Here is a 13,368-nt window from a genome sequence, read left to right on the forward strand (position 1 = left end):
TTTGCATTGCTTATTCTCTCCATCACCTGTCTTAATTGGTTTTTACTCATTTTAATTGGTGATTTATTTAAATATTTGTAAGTGATGTTAGGTTATCATGTGTTTTTTGTCCTAGATATCTCAGAAATGGAAAATGCGATCGGGGCCAAACGACCCTACTCTCTGAGCGTGTAGCTGCAGGCAAGTTTGTTTGAGTACCCGTTTCTCAAATTGGACAGAACAGTGGCTTCTTCATGATGTTAGCTTGAAAAGGCAAAAATGAAGTGCTAGCCTTTACACAGAGGCATTTGTATTACATGAAAGCTGAAACACTCATGGCCTTTGAGGAGGAGATGAGAGGGAAAGCTTAAATGCCTTATTTATCAGTGAAATGGGGACTTAGTGTGTTGGTCACATAATTTGTTTTGATCTTATTTCTTGGCCTGTTCGGCTAATAACACAGAAGCCCAGCAGACAAAAGAGAATTTACTTTTTATTCTGCCAGATGATTAGGATTTCTGTGGATGTTTTTTCATTTTGTGCACCAGGCTTAGCCGCAACAAGCCGTATCTTTCTAAACCAGACAAGCAGCACAGGGACGTGTTTCGCCCTTCTTTCTCTTCTAATCATCATCTGCTGGGGGGCAGCTGCCCAAACAATGTGACCCTTCTGGATTGGAGTGACAAGGGGAGTGGCTTTCTATGGCTTCTGCTAGCTCTCTCTAACCCCGAACCATTAGCTGTATTTCTGCAGACTGTTTCACTTGCATACGCACTAAACTCGCATAACCAGATCTCCTTGGAAATGTTATGTCAGATAAATTCACAGTAAGAAAAATTGCAGTTAAAAAATAGTGTTTGATAGAGGAGATGACATTTTATTTAAAGATCACGATGTGGGCTTTCATGTTTGCTTTCAATTAAAAAAGTCAAATGTTACCCCAAGCATAGCATCACAGACGTTATTTAGATTTCCCCTCTAAGCCTGCAAATCCCAGAACAAAAATATTTCTAAGCGCCTAACTCAGAATGATGGAGTTATTCTTACTGCCTCTCATGATTCCTGCTGTAATTTATTTAGACTTTTGGTTTGCTCAGCTTAATTAATGTGTTGGCAAGTTGGTGTAAAACAGATTAAGTCTTATAAAGTGTCCCCTACAGAGAGCAATGTGCAAACTATAATTAGAAAATGGGGGGAAAAAAGTATTCAAACTCTGCGTGACACCCTTGAGAAAACTTGATTACTGTGTTGCCGTATTCTTTTCTGTCTTTTGTGCAGAAATGACCTTCTGTTTCTTTTTCTTAGTTGATGTGGGAAATTTATCTACATTGAGTCTGGAGGATGGCAGCGGGAGACGTGAGAGTTGAAATGGGGACTTCAGAAAGCTTGAATGAAAATATTAAAACACACTGGAAGCTTTTAGGGAAATATTTGTTTCACAAAAACTGGTGCAAGTAATGTCCTCTCTCCAAAAGTGTGTGCTAGTTAAGTTGCTATTGAACATGATTCCATGTAGCTTTTTTGGTACAGTGCACATCCCTGCTATGTTGCATTTGCTGCATGTGACAACCCCACCCCCAACTTTCTGTCTTCTCACTGCTGCTGTCTTAATATAAAAAGTACCCAAAAATCTCTATGGGCCAGTGCAACTTTAAATTGGCTCTGTTATGCCTTTCCTTATTTTCTGTCATATATATATATATATATATATATATATATATATATATATATATATATATATATATATATATATATATATATATACACATACACTGATGTAATGGTGGGTGCTCAGATTAATCATAATCAGTGTTTCTAATGAGGTCAGGATATGCACAACCAAGCCCTGTAAGCCAATAGCATAGGCTTCAGGCTGCTCTAAATGTTTGGTTTCTGTCAGGTTTTTTATACTCTTGGCTTCATATGGCATCGATTTCAACTCTGGGCATCTCTGGCACACAGCTCTACCAGGACACAGAAATCCTTGCCACTTGCTAGACCAGTAAAACAGAAGAAAGTTGGTTTAGGCCTCAGTTACACAGGCCGAGGGGAAAACGTGTATTTTCCAGCCAGCTTTAAGAGTTTCCTAGAGGTTGGTGTAAGTGAAATTGGTGAAAAAATACAGGGGAGTTCCAAAAACCTCCTTTCTTTGGTCACCCATGGTGCATGGATGACACTAGTGTTCGCAAACACTCATTAACCAATCACCAAACAGTAGAGAAACTTTAAAAAAATGTGCGACACAAAGCAGGAAATGGAGAAAGTTCACCTTCAAAGTAAAGGTGTAGCAGTAAGGCATAACTTAAACAGTTTCACTACCTCATAGGGTGTAGTTGGTGTTTACAGACAAGTGTAGTTCCATGCAAACTATAGGTCACTGTGTCAATCTCCTTAGCAACCAAAGTAATTGTGAGGTTTACGTGCACGGCAACATATATCTCTTTGTAACCAGTTTCATTTACGAACGGCAAACAACCTCTTGTAACCACTCACCAGCTGCTCAGGGAATACAGCTTTTCCCATAGCAACTGGTGCTCACAGAGGGGTCATTAAACCAGTCTTTAGGCCTGCGTTGCTGGTAGATGATATCACAGTAGCATTCAGCAACTGATCGCAACTGGTTGGGGAGTACTCATTTTTCCCTAGCGACAGACGGTTGTTAGGCGGTTGCCAGGCGGTCAGTTTTTTGTTGTTTTTGTTGTTTTGTTTGTTTTTTAATGGCCACTAGGGGGAAATACCTGAGGTTGCAAAAACACCTCTGGATGCTCATTTTAGGTCATATTAAGGGAAGAAAAAGTTAACATTTGCAAAAGTTGGTTACACTGAGTGTTTAAAATTATTATCCAGGGCATTATGAATGTTTTGTCCTCAGTTTCTCTCTCATGTCTACCCCATGCTTGACACTCCCCAACGTGGTCCACCTTTTTCATGCTGTCTCGGGTTAAAGGGTTGGGGAGGGGGGGGTTCAGACAGTGGATGAGGTGAGAGGCTGCACCAAGTCCCCGTTAGAGATGCATAAGTATTATTTTAAACTGTGAATCATGCAGGGATACTTTTGTAGAGTGTAAAATAAAAATATGAAGTTGGAATGAGCTCAGTGGGTCCCCTGTAGCTAATAAATGCTGCCGAAGATTACCGTACTTATGAGCATTAAGGGGGACGCAGTATGTGATGTAATGTAATGTTACCACTGGGTGGCCTGTGTGTATTAAAGATGTTAATTTAAATGCTCGACACTGGGAGCAGCCAAACAATAGCCGTTCACATTTACATCTCTCCGGTTCCCACTCATTTTCGTGTTAATCACATGGCTGCTAACATCACCCACACAGATATTTCGGTCCCTCTCTCCCCCGTCCTTAACTCAACATCTAATGACATAATCAGACTTTCGGTCAGACTACTTAGAGCCTCTACATCACAACTTTCAAAGCAGTACTTTATGTCAGATTCCACCCTCTGTGGAATATGACAACTGTCTGCTGTCCCAGTCCGCCCTAACAATCAGGCCTTGTAGCCCCGAAAGCTGTTTGTGTTCTCTGTTGGAAAAAGATCCACAGCAGAGTGAACAGTGACAGGTCAGGCTGTTCACTCTGTGGACTTGCCACTCCACTGAGTCGGATGTCAAATAGTGTCTGCTGTTTCTCTTGTGTGTCAATACAAGGCCCTTTCAGTTCATTGCTCACCTTAAAGTGTTTTATTTCACTGTTATTGCCTTTGTAGAGAGCTGCTGGGTGTCCCCTCTGGAGAGGGTTTGGGACTGTGGTTCAGCCCAGCGAAATGTAGCGCCTCGCTGCCCTCAAAGCCGGATTTGTTGTCTGCTCATGGTGAGTCTTCTTAAGTTTCATGGCACAGGAACCGGTGTGTAGCTGGGACCTTTTTACACCTACAGATGCACCACAGAAAAGTCCTGGGGTATAGGAACACTCACAGAACAGTAGATGTGTTGTTAAGCTTGCAATGTGTAAGTAGGCCACAAAATGAGAACAAAAACTGTCCTGTAATTATAAAGCCGAAAGCTTTTGTTAGTATACAGAGCATGTTTCTTAAAAAAATGACTGTGGCCTCAAAAAACAGGAACTTGTTTTCCCCATTTGTTTACTTTATTACTCTGTTGTGGTATTGCCATGGGGGAGGTCTTTATCAGGAGGAAAAGCTGTAAAACTACTAAATAAATAAATAAATAAATTAAAAGTGCAAAATTTATGCCCTCCTTCACATTTTCCAAAACTGTCCTGTGGGCCAGATTGTAGACCTTTGTTTGACACCCTTGGTTAGAAGGCTAAACTGGGAGTTAGCAGCTTGCTTGTTTAAGTGGCACTACATTTCAAGCTGCTATATACGGAATGCTAATTCTAGCAAATTGTTTCTTTCAAATTTGTGTTATTTAAAGATTTAGTAGTTGAACATGTAACACTTGTTTTTCAGGAGACGGGAGTTGGGAATGTGAGTTAACTCTGAAAACTCTGTCAACAGGAAATAAATGCATGAAACATAGAGCCTGCTTCTTTTTCACTGTGAATTTCCATAGTCCATACGGTAGAGGTGCTGTCTTCTCTTAAAGAAGCTGTCTATCAAAAATAGTCTTATTTTTCAGAAGTGTCCCGGGTACTGATCGATGCTCCGGCTTGAGGTCATATGTAATTACTTTGAGACCAGCCAGCCATGAAATTGTTGTTTGGGTCTGAAATGGATCCAAAGTCAGAGCAAGACCTTCTGGTGTTGTCACAGTCAGAAAAACTATAACCCACACAGCAGCATGAGGATGTGGTGCGATAATTTCGAGGGCCGGTAAGGAGGTACGAAAATGCGTAATTTGTCAGCGACCTCTGCAGTCTTATTACCAGGACAAAGTGTTGTCTCATCCACGTGCGTTTTGTCCATAGTCCGTTTCGATGTTCAAGTGTGCGCCTGAAGACGAACGACTTCTGTCAGCTGTTAAAGTGGGTTCAGGAGCTCCCAGGCTGCAGAGAGGTATGCAGAGCGACAGTCACTGGCTCACATGTATGCAGCTGTGGCCTGCAAGATGTGAGCAGGCAAATGGAGTGGAAGAGTAGTCCCATTAAACCCTGGCTCTCCTCTGAGAAAGAGGCTAACAGCTCTGAACGCTGGCCTCTCGCTCCCTTGCAGAAAGTGCTGACACAAATTTTTGTCTGACTAAAATGCCTTCTGACCGCATGACACTGGCTCTTTTCTTCTTCCTCAGAGATTCCTCGGCTGTAAAGCTGGGACTGTACAAAAGGGACACAGTCTGCGAGTGCTGTTTAGGAGCTGGCGTAAATTATAATCATAAACTGCTGCAAAGGTCTGAATTACTCACATTTTAGCGTGTGAAGGAATTTCTTTGTTTGAGCGGTTGATTTGATTTATATGCATAAATCTTTTAGATTTCCCCTCTTCTGGACACCCATCTTGGTAAACAAGTCAAAAATGCACAAATCTCGGGGCTTGGACCAGAGGAAGGCTGCTTTGTCCCCCTTTGGCCATCAGCGTGGACCTGTCAGTTTGTGATTGACGTTGCGTGGCGGCTCCCGCGTTGGTCACTGGTGCGAAGATGCAGAAATATGACAACATCTCCGGGCGCATAAAATGCTGGCTTCTAGTGCTTCAATTGTGCATGTCATCCAAAGTGATGTGGTGTTAACCCTCTGGAAACTGTAGGCGTTGGTGGTTTGCACTATATTCTAGTAGCTTCAGTAGTTTTCTATAAGCCTCAGCTCATTTTTACAGTAAAGGAACTGCATTTATAGACTTGCTCACTATAGTATTAGTCATATTTTGACCAGTCACATGCTTTAGGCAATAAATGTCTGCTCAGTGCTCGAGGGGACAATGATGAGAATGATCTGTGTTGTCAAGCTGGTGAAGGGAATCTGCTTGGTCTCCAGTGGGTTGTGTGGGTGGTTAGCTACAGCCCACAGCTACTGAAAGAGAGCTGTGTCAAATCTGACACACTGAAAGCCACAAACGCCAACGCTAGGAGCCAGTTGTGAAGCAAACCAATTTAGTTGCAAGATAAATTCTGTGTACGTTTAGGGAGAGCTGCCCTCGCTGGCTTGATTTTGTTTTTTTGCTTTTTGTTTTTTTCCCTCCAGTTTGTAAGTCCAGAACTGTTTCGCTTTGGGTCGTGTTTGTACTTGTAGTCAAAAATCCATTCAAGATTATGAGCAGATAATACCAGGGATTATTTTCCAAGTAGCTTGAATGTTCAGGGGATATGTTTCCTCCAGCTTGAACATTGCTTTGACTTGAGTATAACACAGAAACCACAGACCTCGGTTGCCAAATAGTCAAAGAATGAAAGAATAAAATGCCTTTCTGGCTGCTGTGAATGGGCTGGTGCATGTCTGTCTTTTTGTTAATGAAAAACAGTCAGAAATTCCTTAACACAAAACCTACCTTACTTCTCATTAAATTCTTGACTTTCCTGATGAGTTTATGATGTTGATCATTTTTTTCAAGTCTTATACATTAATTTGTAAATTATCAACCTGTTTAGACACCCATCAGTGCAGCTAACATTCTGCATAGTGCCATATATTTTCCTTAGGTTTTCAGTCAGATCCACCACTTCCATGTGACTTCCTGGATGAGTGACGTTTCTGGCACTGAAAACGCTACGTCCAGATGAACAGAATCAACTTTTTGGGATTTTCTTACCTGGATGATTGAGCATGCATCAAGACTTCTTGAATGTGATTCCTTGCATCATGCCATGATCAAATTGCATATCTTGAAGCATTAAAACAGAAGTCTAAAAACCAATAAGTGCTGTGACGGTGGATCTATCAGCCCGCACAGCCCATACGATGGTGGCTTAGTTCTCAGCACTGCTCCCTGGGATCAAACTGGGGCAGTTCACTGTGTGGAGTTCGTGTGTCCTCTCTGTTTTTGCATGTGTATCCTCTGGGAGCTCCTGTTCCCTGGGGTGCTACACGGTGGCTGTACACTGCTCCTAATACTTTGGATGGATTTAATGTTTAGGTTTCCCTATGAAAATAGATAAAGGATAACTCGCCCTCTATCTTACCTCTGTGCTTGGGACAGCTCTAGCTTAGTCATGCTTGCCAGCTAATGCCGTTGATAGTTAAGCGGGAAGCTGGTGAGGGATTACATAATTGTCTCTGCATAGGTTATTTCAGCTGAAAAGCAGAGGAACAATCCTGGCTGAAAAACACACTTGTAAGAAATCTCATCCTCTCTTTCATTTACCTTGTGGACAGGTTAAGAAAAACAACAGTATAGTTTTTTTGTTAGACTCTATTGTCTGCACTGCTGGTCTGGCGGGGGGTGTGGGTGGGGTGGGGTGGGGTGGGGGGGTGTCTGCTGATTTGGATGCTGTTAGCTATAATGTACTGTAATTGCCATGCAGCTCATTGAGCATTTTAGGCCAATGGCTTTGAAGCTGGACACATTGATTAACTCTGGATTCGGTGGTTTGAGGTGAGAGGGAGCTGCATTGGCTTTGAGCAATGATTCATTCGGGGGGTGGGGGCATATTGGAAGTTGTACATGAAAGGGCTTTTTATTCTCATGTCCTGTGAGGATTTCTGTTTTGGGGTTTTCAGTAGAGTATACATATATTTTTGCAAGACCAAGCATACATATATTGACATTTTTGTCATCCACAGTCCAAATAACAGAAGCTATGATGGACAGATGATGGTGCTATCATGGTAACGGGTAGATGAATTATCGTTGGTTATATTTCTCATTAGAAAAAATATTTTTTGTTATGAAAGAACGTGCAGTACTGAGTCTTACTTTGAAATTATTATCTTCCATGGTAGCAGTGGCAAAGAGAAAATCCAGGTTAGAGTTGCTAAAAGCCTTCATTTTAACAGCTGACGTAGTCCGCTTAAAGCCGTGTCATTAAGCATCATAATGCTGCCCGGCTTCCAGTGGTCTCAACAGTGACCACAGTGAACTAGCCAGGCTCCAACACAGGAAATGAAGGACGGAGAATTCAATTTGTGCTAATGTACGGTTTGAGAAATAACATGGCGTGAACAGCATGAAAGCAAATGTGCATTGTAGTCTAGACTGAGCTGTACCACAGTTTCCTTAACATTTTTTTCCTCATTTCAGTTCATGCATAATAATTATGAGGAGGGGGGGGGGGGGTCATAAACTCCTACCCTGTAAATCATAATCTTTTCAGTCAGTGGCCCAAGTCCACCTCAATTTGCCCTGTGTAGTTTATTGTATTGTGTTTGGACGTAGTGCAACGAGACCACGGGAGCATCTGGACTTTTTCTTGTAAATGATGCTGGTGAGGTGTGTAGTCGGACCAAAGTTTTAAGAATATGCAGACTATGTAGACATTTCATGCGAAACCTCATCATCATTGCCAAGTCAATCATGGTTTATCTTCATCACAGTATTTAGCGGATGTAATGAGTGCATGGGATTGCCAATATGCCTTAGACGCAGAGGTAAACAGAGACATCCAGTTATCATCTGGGCTGTTGGGGGAACTCTTTTAAAGTGAGTTTCCTTTGGGACCATTCATGCACAGGTTTGCTCAAATCCGCTCCTCCCCTCTCATCTATGCCAGCCATCTTTGACAGCTGGGCTCAGCTAACAGCTGCTGCCCCTCCCCCAGAATCTAACTGTTAAACAACAAAAAGAGTTGGCGGCAACTGTGCTTTGTAGGAGAGCAAATTATCTTTGTAGATGCACAGAGTGTGTGTGGTCCCTCTTGGACGGGGTTGCAAGGTGTAGATTGACCTTTTTTAAATGTATTACACTTTCATTCTCAGTGTCTTTCAGTGGGGAGTTTGGTAGGATTTGATAAGTAAAGCAAAGCATTTTTGGAAAGAAAAAGATTCCCTGGTGTAGGAGAGAAAAACATCCGGTCGTAAGAGATTTCCAAACTTCTGTGATCTTCACATAGCCAACGCTTATCTTCTCGGTGAAACACGGGACTTCTTATGTTATCCACCAACACAACTTCCATATATGTGGCAGTTACTTTGTGGAACAAGTGTCCGTTGTTGAGGCTATTCTCTTTCTGGCAGTCTTCCTTTGTAAAGTTCAGAAACTAAACTTCCTTGTGAGGCTGTAAAACAGCTTGTGATTTATTTTGATGAACGGAGCTAAGATTACGCTTTCACATTTTCCAGGTTTTTATGCAAAGATGTAAAGATTCCTGCAACACTAAGCAAAATCACTACCGCTGTAGTAAAATGATGCAAATGGGGAGTATTATTTACTCAAGCATAATAAAGTTTTTTTGTTCATAAAAAGGTCATAGACTATTTAATTTTGTTTTATTTATACAGTGGCAATTCTCAATAATTTCCTTTACTGTACAAGGACTAATTATGTTCAGATTATATTTGTAGTGATGCTTATTTCAGCCAGGAACAAACCCTGTTTTTATTCTGATCTTGAGGAGATAAATGTGATGGATATCATTGTGATTTATGCAAAGGAACATTTTTCTACGTCTTCACCAGTTTGTGATCTGAAATTAATTTAAGGGTTGGGATTGGTTTAGGTAAACATGCAGGCAGTTTTATTTCCTCGGTAGCAGCTCCACTGGCTACTACATAAGCTTGACTGCTAAGTGTGCTCTTTTGTATCACCTTTTAACCTTAGGTTATACAAGGTGCTTCAACAGCCCACACAGCAATGCAAGGTGCTTGTCTTCTTCTGAGGCACTTGACTTTGGTCCAGCAGGGTCATTAGTGGCCCTAGTTCCCTTTAGTTGACTACACTGGAAGGGTTAGGGGGTCAGCAATGCTCCTCGAGGACCTTCCAGCCTTCCTCCCCTCACATATGATGACAGCCATAGGGGATGGAGAGCATACGAGAAAAAACGCACGGGACAATAAATGACTGCAAATGCATTAGAGATTCTCACACTGGAATAGCAACAGGGAACAGAAATGATGTATTAAATGTGTTATTTTATTCCGCCCCCGACCACAGAATCCCACCTGGCTGTTGCGATGGCTTTTTTTTTTTTTTTAATAAATTTTTGGGGCATTTTTTAAAAGCCTTTGTTGGACAGCTGGAAGCAGACAGGAGAATGAGGAGAGCGCGCAGGAAATGGTCTGTAGCAGAATCAAACTCAGGCCCCTGCAGCCTATTGGCATATGGATTACCTGCTCAACCAAGTGAGCTATAGTGGTGCCCCACGATTGCACTTTTTAAACACATGGTACTCAAAGAGGGGCCAGGGAACCTAAAGGTGTCTGCAACCCAATGGCAAGGGATGCTTTAAAAAAATAGTTATAAAAATTGTGCTCTAATATTTAAAACAGTACATGATTACAGATGGAGACCATTTATGCTTAGTCAATAGAAACTGTGATGCACAACAAATTATATTAAGTATGTTTAATTGATTTAAGGATTATGAGGGAGTCCCTGAAAAATGTCCATAAGGTCCCCAAAAACCTAGAACTGGACCCAGTATGGACAGTTTGTGTAAGGCTGGTGCAGTGTGTCTCCAGATGAACCTTTTTCTTTTGCTGAGGTTGGCAAGGCCTACATCAGTGTGCTAATGTGGAATGCTAAGGCGTGGTGAAAGATTTGTGACTTTGAGCAGAGAGGACGGATTGGAGGCGATGCTACATGGTTCCATCTACATGAGATTTCTGCACCCTCAGCTTGTAGGGAATCACATGTCCACATTCAGAGACATTCATACGTTATTGACCGCTGATGGCTGTTCAGCAGACCTCATCCAGGGATAATGCTGTATTCGCATTAATAATACAGTGCCTCATTTTCAATTAAACAGAGTGAAAAATGCTTTTTCTTGTGCGTGAAAGCTCATTAATTTCCACAGCACATCCTCATCAACCCAACAGTCTTAATGACTAAAGACAAATAATTGTGACGCCACAAGAAAACAATCAGTCATTTAATGAAATCACTTGCTGTATAAGTGTCTTTCAATTAAAGCTCCTTAATGCATTGCTGCTGAAGTGAAAATGACATGCGTGACTGCCAACGTGTATGAAAGTGTTCATAAATAAAATATGTCCAATTTTCTTTGAAGCCTGGATCGTTTTTCTGTGCGAGTGTGGGAGTAAACCAAAGCTCCGTCTTCCCGAGCCACCAGACGTGATTGACACACTGTGATCTAACAGACATTTATTGGTAGTCATCAGATTGCCATCAGGGGTCAGGGGCTAGCCAACGTGCTAATTGGGTCTTGGTTTGCCGTGTCTGCACTTTCAATCAAACGTCAGTCCAACCCGTGACAGAGATCTGGTCGTGGGATGAACTGGAAGAGCAAGTAATTTAAGATGTTTTCTCTCCCTCCCACACTTCCTTCTGTCCTTTTGTACTCTCTGCTCAAAGCTAGATTTATAGTTACAAATGGCAACCTTGAAGGCACCATTACCCTTGTGAAGCCCACTAATGCCTTTTTTTTGTGGTGGTATATAGATGGCTCAGGACTTAACAATCTGGAGGATAAAAAGGATTAAGTTAACTTAAATTTTAAGTTGGTGATAAAGCTACATATTTTGTTGCTGATTACATAAAAAGGAGACCATGTCCCTGCAATCTGACACTGGCTGTTTAATCACAGTCGTTTGCAGGTTGACTGCAAACGCATCTCCTGTAGAAACTGTCTGTGGATGACATGAAAGGTGATTAGAGAGAGGTGCTGCTAATTCGCAGTGGACAAAAAGTTCTTCACAGAGTGAACATGAACGTGGTGGTGGCATACATGATGATACAAAAGTGGAACAATGCATAATTCATCAGGAAAAGTATTCCTCTCCGAGCTCAGTCTCTGCTTCAGTGGAGCCCCGTTTATATCCACGCCAGTGTAATTTGCAGACTTATTTCCCCAGACGTGAACAAAACAGAGGCTGTTGTCAACAATCACTTTTGACAATTGGATCTGTTTTTCTGCCTTATTTATGAGTGGATAAGCTCAGTAAATGGGAGAAAGTAATTTTGCCAGCACCAAATGTCAACGTGAGTACCCCTTTGACACACCTAAACGACTCTCTCTGACTCTCTTCTTCTGTTGTGTTAAATGGCCTTTCCTTATTGATCGGTTCTGTTCTTGTCCTGTGGTTTTGAAACCATACCCTTGTCCTGAAGCTCTGATAACATTCTCCCTATACCCCTGGGACATGTTGAATACCACACATGGACTGTCTGTGGGTTTTCCTGACGTCACAGGCACTATCTGTGGATGCCAAAAATAAAGATGGACACTTAATTTTACCTTCGTTGTCAGGTTTCTCTTCACCTTCAGCTAACTGACAATCAGGGATGACTAATTTTGGTCTCTGTCATCTTATACAGAACTCAGTGGAGGTTTTTGTGTCATGGTGTAAATGAATCAGCACTGCACATTAGGGCTGCCACAAACGATTATTTTGATAGTCGACTAGTCACCGATTATTTATGCGATTAGTCGACTAATCAGATCATCATCCACTGGACATAAAACTACAGCTTATTGCACCAGCAGCATCTGCTCTTATATAACTATCATTAGCTTACAGCTTTAAGCTTTTAAGGTGCTAACTAAAAATAAAGACAAGATGATAGTTTATTCAATTTTAATGAAATTTGCAGATTGTTTCGGTAAAGTTTAATAAACTCCTTGCTATCTAAAATATAACAGGACACCGGAGTATATTCTCCAGCATCTCACACTTCTGATAATCAGCTGTCTGCTTGACGTTTATTCAGCTGTGTAAAAACTATAACTTTAATCTCAGCCAAACCGATTTACTCAGGAACAAATAAAATACTAAAAAAAAGCCAAACAATAACATTTTTAATTTATCTAAGTGACTCATATATATTTAACCTGAGTCGCAAAAGACGGCGGTGAGTTTGAAAACAATTTGCCGGGAGTCCGGTGTTCTCACGGCGCTAGTGACCTAGCCCCCGGCTAGCTATCGAGCTAGTGGGTAACAGACATCTCCGAAAACGTCGGAGCGCTTTTGAAAATATGTGGTGTCCTGATAAACTGAGCAGATATTTGAGGTTTACACAGCTACATTCTCGCCTGAAAATATGTTAAACGTTTATTTTGTGACCCAGAAAGAATAATAAGAGTAATATTAAAACTAACTAGCTACCGCCATTGTTGGAAACTAAGCTGGGCCGCGCTATGAATTCTGGGACACAGCTGCTTCTTCTTCTTCGGGGTTTAACGGCAGCTGGCATCCTTGTACATGCTGTGCTGCCATCTTCTGTTTCAGTCCGTTATTACACTCTTAAATCCTGCTATTATTCCTGCGTCTTTTGCGATCTTACAAAGCTTCAAACGACACGTCGACTATTAAATCAGTCGTCGACGATTTTGATAGTCGACGTAATCGTGACTAGTCGACAAATCGTGGCAGCCCTACTGCACATATTGGAGTGTTTCATACCCCATAGTTAATATCCGGTGCC

At 41.6% G+C, this 13,368-nt stretch overlaps 1 protein-coding gene across 6 annotated transcripts in view; it reads left to right on the top strand.

Moving 5' to 3' along the window:
• tanc2b (tetratricopeptide repeat, ankyrin repeat and coiled-coil containing 2b) overlaps positions 1 to 13,368 on the top strand; it is a 179,024-nt gene that overhangs the window by 14,526 nt on the left and 151,130 nt on the right. For 5 of the 6 annotated variants that reach the window (XM_026178198.1, XM_026178200.1, XM_026178201.1 and 2 more), the window contains exon 2: positions 3,703 to 3,806. The exons of the other annotated variant lie outside the window; for it this stretch is intronic. The gene's annotated coding sequence lies outside the window, so the exon portion shown is untranslated. The remainder of the gene's footprint in view (positions 1 to 3,702; positions 3,807 to 13,368) is intronic. 6 annotated transcript variants of the gene reach the window in all.

Source organism: Astatotilapia calliptera, chromosome 8, assembly GCF_900246225.1.
Source record: "Astatotilapia calliptera chromosome 8, fAstCal1.2, whole genome shotgun sequence".
NCBI classification, from domain to species: domain Eukaryota; kingdom Metazoa; phylum Chordata; class Actinopteri; order Cichliformes; family Cichlidae; genus Astatotilapia; species Astatotilapia calliptera.